The sequence below is a fragment of the Nanorana parkeri genome, unplaced genomic scaffold, assembly GCF_000935625.1.
Source record: "Nanorana parkeri isolate BGI_ZX_2015 unplaced genomic scaffold, ASM93562v1 scaffold476, whole genome shotgun sequence".
Taxonomy (NCBI): domain Eukaryota; kingdom Metazoa; phylum Chordata; class Amphibia; order Anura; family Dicroglossidae; genus Nanorana; species Nanorana parkeri.
In genome coordinates this window covers 328,652-341,184 of record NW_017306744.1, presented here as the reverse complement: position 1 = coordinate 341,184, position 12,533 = coordinate 328,652, and positions in this window count along the sequence as shown.

Here is a 12,533-nt window from a genome sequence, read left to right as displayed (position 1 = left end):
CAATCGTTATTGATAGGTCGCGCTATTAGTGTAGCAGGGTCTCAAGTGGGCTATGTGGGGTGAGCTCTGCAGAGTCTCAGGTGGGCTGTGAAGGATCTCTGGTGGGCTCTGCAGGGTCTCAAGCTGCAAAGCCCACCTGAGACCCTGAAGCGCCCATCATAGATCCTGTAGGGCCCACCTGAGACACTGCAGAGCCCATCAAAGATCCTGTAGGGCCCACCTGAGACCCGGCAGAGCCCACCACGGATACTGCACAGCCAACACGCGACCCTGCAGAGCCCACCACAGATATTGCACAGCCAACCTGAGACCCTACAGAGTCCACCACAAATCCTGCACAGCACAGATCCTGCACAGCCAACCTGAGACCCCGCAGAGCCCACCATGGACCCCGCTTACTGTTTTTGGGGTGGCACATCTCCCCCCCCCTGGGTGGGGTTATCTATGTCACTGTCTACATATTTGTATGTAAAGGAAACCTGTCACAAGAGAAATACATGGTTAGCCACTGTTGATCTCCTCCTAAAATGCTGTTTCTCTTAACAGTCTTGCTTTGCCTTAAATGGATTCTGAGTCTTTGACCTGGAACAAGAGAAATAAAGAACTGAAAGAGATACTTGGGCTGCAATTGCTTCTATGAAAATGCAAATTGCCTGATTGTCATGCTGATCTAACAGCCTTAATATCTTTCTTAGTTAATAAACTGTAACAAGGATACAGATGAGGATGTCAGACTTTACACTGACTTTAATTGCTAGATGCTTGTTTTAGGTCAGCAACTCTTTAATGAGAATTAAAATACGACCAGACTGCTAACATATTCTGAAGATGGACAGGAGTGGCAAGCCCTATATTTCTCTCATAATAGATTTCCTCCCAGGACTGATGGGCAGGGATGCAGATGTGTGATGCCACATTCTGTGGCAAGTTGTATGCAGCAGTGGGCACGTTATTCTGGTGTATCTATGAAGCCACAGTCAGTTTGGTCTGCCTTCCCTGAATTGCATACATTTGCCTTGTCCTTGTAAACTCTCTTTCTAGATTTCCAGTGTCTGGGTTAGTGATTGAAAGTTGATAGGAATAAACCTCTGGCCAAAGGATCCTAATACTCTCTCAGCACACCTAACTGTTCCCATAATGAATTATGGGCATAGGTCTGTAGCAGAACCTTCACGTTATTCATTACATCCTTTACCTCATTAACAAATGTACCTATGGATGATCATGACATTCCTGCAAATACAATTGTGAATCCTGCAAAGCTGCCTTAATCAGTGTCCTGCCCCTAAAACTGGCCATACACCTATAGATTATCTGCAGATTTTCTATGGACAGACGGAAAAAGTGCAACAGATTCCTCCATCTTCGCTAAACTGTGTGGATGGAGGAATCTCCCACTGGGTCAAGCTTCAGTATCTTGCTAGTCGGCCCCACTGACTCTCAACATACCTGAACAATGCCTGCACCCAATCAAATTGTTCAGGTATTTTGGGAACCAGCGGGGCCGACTAACAAGATACTGAAGCTTGGCCCAACTGGAGATTCCTCCGTCCACACAGTTAAGCATAGATGGAGGAATCTGTTGCACTTTTTCCTTCTGACCGTAGACAATCTGCACATAATCTGGAGGGGTATGGCCAGCTTAACACTTCCAGCATCTTATGCTCTGGATCTGGGTGGTTGTGATGGCCCAGTGCAGGAATACCTCCATTCTACTAAGCAAAAGGGCACTTCTTGCCTGTTTTAGGAGTCCTCAATCTTCACACCAGCTGACATAAAAAGAGGAGCAATAGTCTCAATCACAATCGACCACCACCTTTACTCAAACATAGAATGGTTTCCGAGAGCTCTGCAAGTCCACAGAGTCCTCCACTGAAGTACCATACATCTCTTATGGTTTTTTTCTGGCATCTCCTGTGGCATTAATGCTGTAACAGGAACTCCAGTTTGGACTACTTGGTACCTCTCCCTTGGCCTCAGTTCACTAACAATTTCTCATATGGGGTGTGTTCTTTCTAAAGGTCATAGCAGTCCTCAGTTAACACATGGTATATCACATGTAACAGACCCACAGAGATATGTGCCGTAGTGTACTCCATGAACAGATTTGCTAAACCACATGATAGCAACACAGTCTGCACAGTCAGCCAAGATAGATGGTAAGGACTGGAGCATGCTTCAGTAAAATATTCCTTTTATAACAGTGTCTTCCTGTCCACTTTCTCTCTAACAAAGACATTTTTTATTGCTCATTTATCCAGGAACCCCTGGCAGACAGCAGAGCCTGGTCTTCCCCAACAGTGCAGCAGCAGTACAGAATGATTAAGAACACCGGGTCAAATTAGCTTGCTGACTGGATAATTGGACAATAAAGGAGCAGTTGATTATATGGATGATCATCCCTCTATTCACAAAGCTCTCTCCTTGTGTCAGCTTTATGCAAATAATGTGTTACAATTGTACTGGTAGGAATTTGCAGTGTCAAGTGCAGAAACAGGGGGCTACAAACCAATTTACCAAGGATTCACATTATTTTTCATTAGTGTGAAAATCATTGAGTCTTCATGTCTGGAATGCCAACTGCAACATTTTAGCTTGCATTGTTCACAATGATACAGTTTACAGTCCAGCTCTAGCTTACAGTGTTTACTGGCGATGTCCTCCGCTGACTCACTGATCCAGGATCAGACCTCTTTGGGGTCTTATGATATCCAAGCTTCACTGAACCCCTATACTTACCCGAACCATTAACCCATCTGGCTCCCAGCCCGGTCCCTCCTGCCTGTCTCCTCCTCCTCTCGAGCGATTTAATGTTCCTCGGCATCTACCATGTATAGGACATGATGGCTCACATGACCTTAGACCACTGGAGCGGAGGGGGAGAGGATGAAGCGACTGGTCTTGGAGCCAGCTGGGATCATGGTTCGGGTGATTATAACCATTATTTTAGCTACCTAGACAAAACGAGCACCCTTACAGTGCGGGGTAGCTGTGGTAGCAAGGGTTAAGATTTTATTTGCCTGGAGTTCTTCTTTATTTCAGTCACTCTTGAGGAGATCACTAATGTTGGCATATATTCATTATTTTATAACTGAAGTTATCCAAATGCAACAGCAGACTTGTAAATCCTTTCAAGCTGTTTCAATATGTCACCCCTGATTGCTGGTGACCTACGTCAAGCTCAAGAAGTGATGCTAACAATTTGGAAAAGGAAAGGGTAAAAACTTATAAAAGCACAAGAGCACTCCAGTGTTAAGGACTGGATTTTGGTGTATCAAGATCTGCAAAGACAAGTATGTATAATAAACTGAAAAAGCAATGGGACAGTTCAGTACTTTATACTTCCGAGTGGCCCCAACAGCTGACATAAATGCCCTGTTGGCTCTTTTTTATTCTATCTACAATAAAACTGCAGAATGAGTACAGTAACAGAAGCAAATGAACACAAATCATATATTATACCTTGCTTAAAAGCTTGGAAATTTGACAGCCAAAAGGTCTGTTATGCAAATCACAGGAAAGATGATGTGGTTAATAAATAAGTCCTCATACCACTGATATTGCATTTTTGCATATGTGCATATGTCACAGGAAGATGACTTCACCCAAGCTCTCAGCTACTAGGGGACATTCAGATGTTTGTATATGTGATTTGTTTTACCTCCAAAATAATCCTATAATTCTGTTCATTCTTATAATCCTTCAGAATAGCACAGCCTGGCCCTGCATTCCCTTAAAATGGCCATACACCTGTAGATTATCTGCACATTTTCTATGGTCAGATGGAAAAAGTGCAACAGATTCCTCCATCTATGCTAAGGTGGGAGATTCCTCCGTCCACACAGTTTAGTGTAGATGGAGGAAGCTGTTGCACTATTTCCATCTGACCATAGAAAATCTGCAGATAATCTATAGGTGTATGGTTAGCTTTAGACCTCCCTGCATATTACACTGCAGGTGAATATTACCCCTGAAATGAGCAACGGGGTAATGTGAACGAAGCCCATATGGAACAAGGCAACTTGCTTTGTCTTCCATTGCAGCTATCCTGGAAAAAACGGGCATGCAGCCCCAAAACATCTTGTTTGAATAGGCCCTAAATACATATCTGAAAGCTGTTTTACTTGCCAAAGGATTTGTAATTCTGTCCATTCATTTCTGAGATTTACCCAGCCCTGTATTAACTGTTAGTAAAAGACTCAGCAGGTAGCTTTGATATTATCAAGCCTAAGGTGGCTGCTCACCTATAGGCTTTTCAGGAGGGAGGACAAGGATTTAGAGAAAGAGGCAGAGGTGGATACTAGAGATGTGGCAGAGGTAGAGGAAGAGGTGGTTTTTCAAGTACTAGGGGAGGAATAGACCCCCAGAGAAGTCAGAGGTGTTTTGGATGTGGACAAATGGGACACTGGAGGAATGAATGCCCACAGCTGCAGGGACAGGTAGCGCAGGTTCCTTAGCAACCAGCCCCGCCAGCTGGAGCGGCAATAGCACCCCAGAGCGTGCGTCACCACATTGACTGGCAGAACCAGCAGGCATAGGGATACCCAGGAGGGGACTCTCTCTCCATGGCGCAGGTTTCCTCACACCATTCACAAACCCATATGTGCAGTTTAAGGGTAAATAACAAAAGGGTACATTTTCTCATTGATACTGGGACTACCAAGTCATCTCTGAGAGCTATAGATTATGAGGGACCTACAGAGCCTTCAATGGGTAAAAAACTGAGTCCTGACTAGGTGTCAGAAGACACCACCATTACATATGATCACAGATACAGGGAGCTTCTTGGGCTTGCATTGTTTCTTGATTATCCCTGGCTGCCCTGTAAATTTATTGGGCAGAGATTTGCTTGCAAATTCATATTCAAGTAACCTTAGAGGGAGCAATGGATGTGATTTCTCCTATGATGGAAACATCTCCTGTAGAGTCAGAATGGGAGGAGGTATCAGCAGCTATGAGTATAGGGGGGATGCCCCCAGGTCTGCAGCAGGTCCCTTCTATCATCTGGGCCACAAATTCACAAGATGTAGGCTTTATAAATTGCACCCCTTATAGGGCTAAACTGAAACGAGGAGTAACTTAAATCTACATTAAACAGTACCCACTGTATAAGCGTAAAGAAAAAGGGATATAACCTTTCATTGACAGTTTTCTGAGACAAGGTATAATTAAACCAGTAGTGTCCCCTTACAATACACCTATTAACCCTGGATATAGGTTCACACAAGAGTTGAGGGCAATTAATAATTTAATAGAACCTATTGCCCCTATTGTACCCGACATTAACTCCTTACTAACCTCCATTCCTGTAGACACCAAGGTGTACACAGTGCTTGATTTGACAAATGTTTTCTTTTGGGTCCCAGTGGGCGACCTGTATACCTGGGTAAGATTATCCCAGGGATATGCTGACTGACCTGCAGTGTACTCATTGGCACTCCGTGAAACCCTTAAAGGTTGGACGCCACCCAATGGTTCTGTCCTCCTGCAGTATGTTAATGACTTGCTTGTCTGCAGCCAGTTGCTGGAGGCTTGTCAAGAGGACACTGTCTCATTATTATGTCACTTGGCACAAGAAGGTCACAAGGTCTCCTATACCAAGCTTCAATACTGCAAAGAGACTGTTCAATATTTGGGCTTCACATTGTCTCAAGAGAAAAGCCACCTTTCCCCATACAGAATACAGCCACCACTATCTTTAAAGGAACCACACACAAAGAAAGACACGTTGAATTTCTTGGGCATGATACATTTTTGTCGTCAATGGATTCCAGGTTGCTCCTACTATGAAAGCACCTTGAGAGAGGCCACTAAACAAGACAAGGACAAGACTTTTAAAACTCTGAAACAACTGTTAGCCTCAGCGCCTGCGCTCGGGTTGCCAGACTATGGAAGGGCGTTCCATATTTATTGTAGGGAGGAATGTAAACCTATGGCAGCAGTTGTGGCCCAGGAACACGGAGGCGCTATGAGACCCACTACATTCTTTTCCAAGATTCTGCCTCTCCCAGTCCAAGGGATGCCAGCCTGCCTGCGTACCCTGGCAGCATGTGCCATGGCCGTGGAAATGGCACTTCCCCTCACTTTGGCTCATAAGACTATCCTACACACCCCTCATCATGTTCTTCATATCCTTAAGAATCTGAATACACAACATATGACTGCTCATAGACTATCCGGGTACGAAGTTATTTTGAGTTCAACCTCTAATCTAACTGTCAAATACTCCTCCCCTACTCCAGGTCCCATCCAGACTTTGAATGTTTTGTTGAGACTTAAAGGAGACGAAGACATTACACTTGAGGAACATGCCTGCCTAGAGGTCATACATACAGACACCTCTCCTAGACGTGTCTTGATGTCCACTCCTATTCCAGGTGCCCTAGATATTTTTGTAGATGGCTCCTGCTCTCGCCCGAATGACTTTACCTATATAAACATACCTAACAGGATATTCAGTAGTTCAGCTCCCAGATATTGTACATGAGGCAGGTCAATTACCACACGCACAGTGGCGACTCTAGGAACAATATATAGGGGGGTGGGCACATAAGATACCACAGTCAAAATGGGGGGGCACTAATAATTTTCACCACTAAATCATACCACTGAAAAAAACTAAAGAAGTATAAATAAATAAGATTACAAAATACGATAATGCGGTATGCGATGATATTAACATAGAGCAATGCAGAATAATAGTATATACATTTGCCACATACTCTGTGCTGCTGCTCTACTCCGGGGTTCTGGCCTAATGTCTTGGGCAGAGCTTGTCAGGAGGGGTAGGGAGGGTCTTAGTAAGGGGAGATGTGTGAGTGGCAGAAGCGCTGTACGCAGGCATTGAGTGGCCCCCCAGAAGGCTGCCGCAAGGCCCCAGCCGGACCTAAGACACCTAAGTCAATTTGAAAAATGTAAGTGCTGGTATCGGTTTTTAGTATTGGGACAGAGGTCAGTTATAACGCAGAGTGCATTGGTCAATAACGTATCGCAGGGTGCGGAAGTCAGTAATGTAACACAAAGTGCGGATGACAGCAGTGTAATGCAAAGTGCGGAGGACAGCAATGTAACGCAAAGTGCGGAGGACAGCAATGTAACGCAAAGTGCGGAGGACAGTAATTTAACGCAAAGTGCGGAGGACAGCAAAGTAACGCAAAGTGCGGAGGACAGCAATGTAACGCAATGTGCGGAGGACAGCAATGTAACGCAGAGTGCGGAGCTCAGCAATGCAACGCAAAGTGCGGAGGACAGCAATGTAATGCAAAGTGAGGAGGACAGCAATGTAATGTAGAGTGCGGAGGACAGCAATGTAATGTAGAGTGCGGAGGACAGCAATGTAATGTAGAGTGCGGAGGACAGCAATGTAATGTAGAGTGCGGAGGACAGCAATGTAACGCAGAGTGCGGAGGACAGCAATGTAATGTAGAGTGCGGAGCACAGCAATGTAATGTAGAGTGCGGAGGACAGCAATGTAACGCAGAGTGCAGATGACAGCAATGTAAGGCAGAGTGCGGATGACAGCAATGTAAGGCAGAGTGCGGAGGACAGCAATGTAACGCAGAGTGCGGAGGACAGCAATGTAATGTAGAGTGCGGAGCACAGCAATGTAATGCAGAGTGCTGAGGACAGCAATGTAACGCAGAGTGCAGATGACAGCAATGTAACGCAGAGTGCGGATGACAGCAATGTAAGGCAGAGTGCGGATAACAGCAATGTAACGCAGAGTGCTGATGACAGCAGTGTAACGCAGAGTGCTGGTGACAGCAGTGTAACGCAGAGTTCGGATGACAGCAATGTAACCAAAGTGCGGATGACAGCAATGTAACGCAAAGTGCGGATGACAACGGTGTAAGATAGAAAGGACTTACAGTTTTGATCTACTAGATCATGTGCTCTGTCATGCCCTCTTCTTCCTCTCCGGGTGGTGGGTGGTGGGGGGAACAGCAATGTTTCTCCCTTGTGAAGCCCCAAGCAGCCTTGATGCGTCTTCTCTGTCCCTACTCTGCTAAAATACATGAGCAGCCAATGGCAGTGCTGCACTCTCCCTCTTAGCCAATAGCAACTGGGGTGGGCAGAGGAAGACACAAGTGGTTGCCGAGTGCTGAGGAGAGCCTACAACTCAATTTTGTCGGGGGCCACTGGAAACATTTCTTAGTTCCGTGGGGGCCGCTACTATATATGGTACTTAATGATCGGGTGACAGCTGCTGCATGTAAACGCCTGCACACCACATGTAATCATATGTGAAAGGATGACATGCAGTTAGGGATCTGTCACTATCCCTGGATACACAATTGTGTATCCAGAGATAGTGATTGTTTTTGTAATTGCATGTAATCATATCGCATACAATTACATGCGGTATGCAGGCGTGTACATGCAGCGGCTGTCACCCGATCATTAACTTGAAGGGGTAACAGTTGCTGCATGTAAACGCCAGATTAGGGATTCCTGCAGCAGGAAAACGCAAGTTTGTGACACAGGAATCCCTAATCGCACCTGAAATATAGGTGTGAATGGGGCCTAATATACACACAGAAAAAAAAAAAACCCACACACATAATACACTTTGTCCCCCCTTCGAAAGTCCCCAGCACACATTTGATACACTGTCCCCCCACACACATAATACACGTTGCCCCCCTCACATATTTAATACACTGCACCCCCCCCAGCACATATAATAATAAACCTCCCCCCTCCCTCCCAAGCATCCGCTGCCGTACAGTGAAGCTGTACGGCAGCAGCCTTTTTATAGGGAAATCAGCGCTGAGCACACGGGGGGGTGGGGGCAAGGAATAACCTAGGGGGGGCAATTGCCCTCCCCATGCACACGCATCAGCATCTTTTCAAAGGACAGGATGTCAATATCTATACTGATTCTAAATATGCTTTTGGGGTTGTACATGATTTCGGGCTAATATGGTAGCGTAGGAGCTATGTGGCCGCAGATGGGAAGTCCATTTTACATTCTACCCTTATTACTGATTTGCTGAATGCTATTCAAAAGCCTTCCCGCATAGCTGTTATAAAATGTAAGGGACACATGGTATCTGATAACCCTGTGGCAAAGGGCAAACATTTTGCGTTCAGGTATCAAAGCAGGCTGCTTTGCAGCCTCTTTTGGGATTCTAGTCCCTGTTTTGTAGTAATGGCACCTGCCACAATGGCAGATGATTCATTGCTGCAGAAATTGCAAAGCCTGGCACAAAATGGCAATAAGCAATTCTGGGATTCACTGGGATTGAACCCCAGATAAGTTTGGTCTATGGTCCACAGGAGGGATCATAAGTATCTCCAAAGCATCAGTCCCTTTGTTTATAGCACAGTTCCATGGTTTTGGACATAAGGGGAGGAAATTAAAATTGCAATCATTAAAACAACATTTTTGTATAAAAGATCTAGAGACTATGGTTCAGGATCAATTGCAGATAGATTTTACACACATTCCTGTAGCCAGAGGAGGTCTTAAGTACCTTTTGGTAATTGTAGATAAGTTTAGCAAATGGGTTAAAGCGTTCCCTACCACCCGGGAGGATGCCTGAACAGTGGCTAAAATATTGTGTAAGGAAATTATACCAAGATATGGCTGCCCAATCTCTGTAGACAGTGATTACGGACCAGCCATTATTTTGCAGGTGTTGCAATATATTGTCAAGTTGTTGTGCATTTACTGAAATGTTCACATCCCTTATCACCCACAGAGCTCAGGGATTGTAGAGAAGATGAGTAGAACTATTAAGGACAAGTTGAGAAAAGGCACGGGTGGGTCATTTGCTAAATGGCCAGATTACTTGCCAGCCGTGTTGGCTGAGATTAGAATGTCTCCTAATAAAACTATTGGAATGTTAATCTTTGACATTTTAATGGGAAGACCTTTCCCCACACCTTGGACTAGAGGTCCACCAATTTTAACTGAAGGGGACTTGCAGCAGATTAAGGAGACATATGTGGAACAATTGATTAGGAAATTGAACAGCATCTATGGTGATGTCTCCCTCTCTTTACCTTTACTGTCAGAGCAACCTACTCATCCCTTTATTCCTTTAAGCCTGGAGATGCGGTATTGGTGAAGGCACTCCACCGACAACAATCTCTGGACCCGCCTTATGGAAAGCCTACAAAGGTGATAGCGGTCACAAGAACAGAGGTCCTAATAGAGGAATCCCCAGCTTGGATCCACGCGTCAAGGGTGAAATTAGCCCCTAAGGGACAGCAAACAGAAAAGGAACTGACACATCGTGGTCAAGATGTTTCTTCTGGATCCACGCCATTTAAACACATTTTCTTTACAATATTTGCAATAATCTTTGCCATAATATGCACTAGCACTGTGTGTGTGTATGAAGGGGGTGACTGTCTTTTAGGATGCAGGCCTAAGGATGAATCACTCTTACATAAGAGCAATTCCCTCAACCACGGGAATACCAATAACCTTTATTAGATATGGCAGCCTTTATTATGCATGGACAAATTCCTCTAACATTAGACAACAGGATATCTTTACATGTTCAGTTAATCAGGTTTGTTCAGTTCATTACTAAAGATAATAACTCACCAATATATGGAGTAAATAAGGGTCGTTTTTTCATCAGTATATATGCTTGTATTACAAATCATTTAGGATGTAATTTAACCCTGAGTAATTATACCCAGTTGCAGTGTTGTATAATACCCTTAGGTAGACTATATGATATTATATTTCAGATAGAATTAATCATGAAGAACCAAATATAGTGTGAGGGAAATTTTAGCTCGAACGTGTTTTTGCCATTAGGATACATGGTGTTGTTGAAGAATGTGACCTATATACACAATAGGTCTTGGTGGTTCACAGTTTTACACTGCAAGGGGTCTCAGGCGCAGGTAGGTAAGGTTCATGTGGTCCGCTTGCCCACCCAGTGTGTAAATGTATCCAGAGCACATAAGGATGTGATTGCTACCTATAATATTTCCTTTCCACCTTTGCCCAACTGCAGTCAGAGAACCCGCATTAAAAGGGCATGGTATGAATGGTATGATACTTTTTTAGGAACCACGGGCACAGTTATGGGAACATTGAATGCTGTAGAAATGAAAATAGTAAGAAATAAGTTAAGCAATGCAGGGACTGATGTGGGAGGCACAGTTACACTAACCGCTAAATGGTTGCCCACTATATGGGAACCAAAAGCATACTTTAAATTTGGTCCTTTATTGATTATTTTCAAACTGGGTTGTATGACTCCTTTAGTGGTTGGTCAAATATTTCTGCTTTTTTTCAAGTGGACAGAATGTACTTTCCAATCATTGTGGGCCATTCAGCAAAGGCAAGGCATAGTTAACACATTACAGAATAATGATTATCAGTGGATGGATGTGGATGGAACGAGATGTTTGGTGTTTGCCCTTAATAAAACTGCATTTTACTTGTAGACCTCCGGTCTACAGTCGAGTGTCCTTGTTACAGTACATAATGAATGTTATGCTTTGGCTCATCTCATGCTCAGGATGTCTCCTAACAGAATGCTTGGTTGTTTCTTGTGGCGTACCTAAACTTCTTTTACCATATATCCCTATTCTTGGGATAATTCTGTGTGAGTTACGTAGGGGATAACCTTACATTGTCTTTGTTTTGAAACTAGTCATGAGAGCATCATGAGTGCTGTGTATGATCTATATGTCATGTCTGTATGTGTGTCTTATACTGATTGGTCAGAACTTTGCCTCTTTGTGTCTATGTATATAAAAGTTGACTGTTTGGAATAAACCTTTGAATATAGATTTACGGCACTTTGTTGTCACGGCTCTCCATTCCCGAGTATTCGAAGGACGGACCCTCGGCACACAGTAGAGATTGCAGGACAGATACAGGAATTAACCCTATCACTCTGTGTTATGAGGAGGGAGTTTATTGTAGGCCTCTTCAAGGGTGACAGTGCTGCTTCTCCATAGATACAGTATAGCGAGTGAGTTTTGTCACCCTAGGACAGAGAGTGTGTTACTGGCAGAATAACCAGGTAAAAAAAGATGGAACAAAGACCGAAAAAAGAAAGGTAATGAAGCCACAACATGTAAGGACTAGTAGCCTGCATTATATTATGTTTGTCCTTGTTTTTAAGTGTGAGTGGATTTACCCATCCCTACTCAATTTCTGATGGAGCTGTGGAAATATGTATCTAGTATAACAAATTTAGATCAGTCCCACAGAGGCCAGCCTCACATACTGATGACTGCACATCCCAATACACTGTTTATACATGATTTTTTTTCAAATGTAGATCTGTCGCTCATGAATAAAGCTGCCCCAAACTATTCACCAACCCATTAGCAGTGACCAAATGACAGATGTCCACTTCATCAATCCTTAGTGTCCAGGGGAGAGAGGGTTAGAGGTACAGGATACCCATAAACAACAGTAAAAATCCTTTTGCTCAGTAGTATCCTATAGTATATTTACCTCTGCCACAGGCTAATTTAGAACTGGGTGGGCAAGACAGACAGCTACTTTAAATAACTTCAGCCCATCTAGGGTCTGGTATGAATGGTGGGGG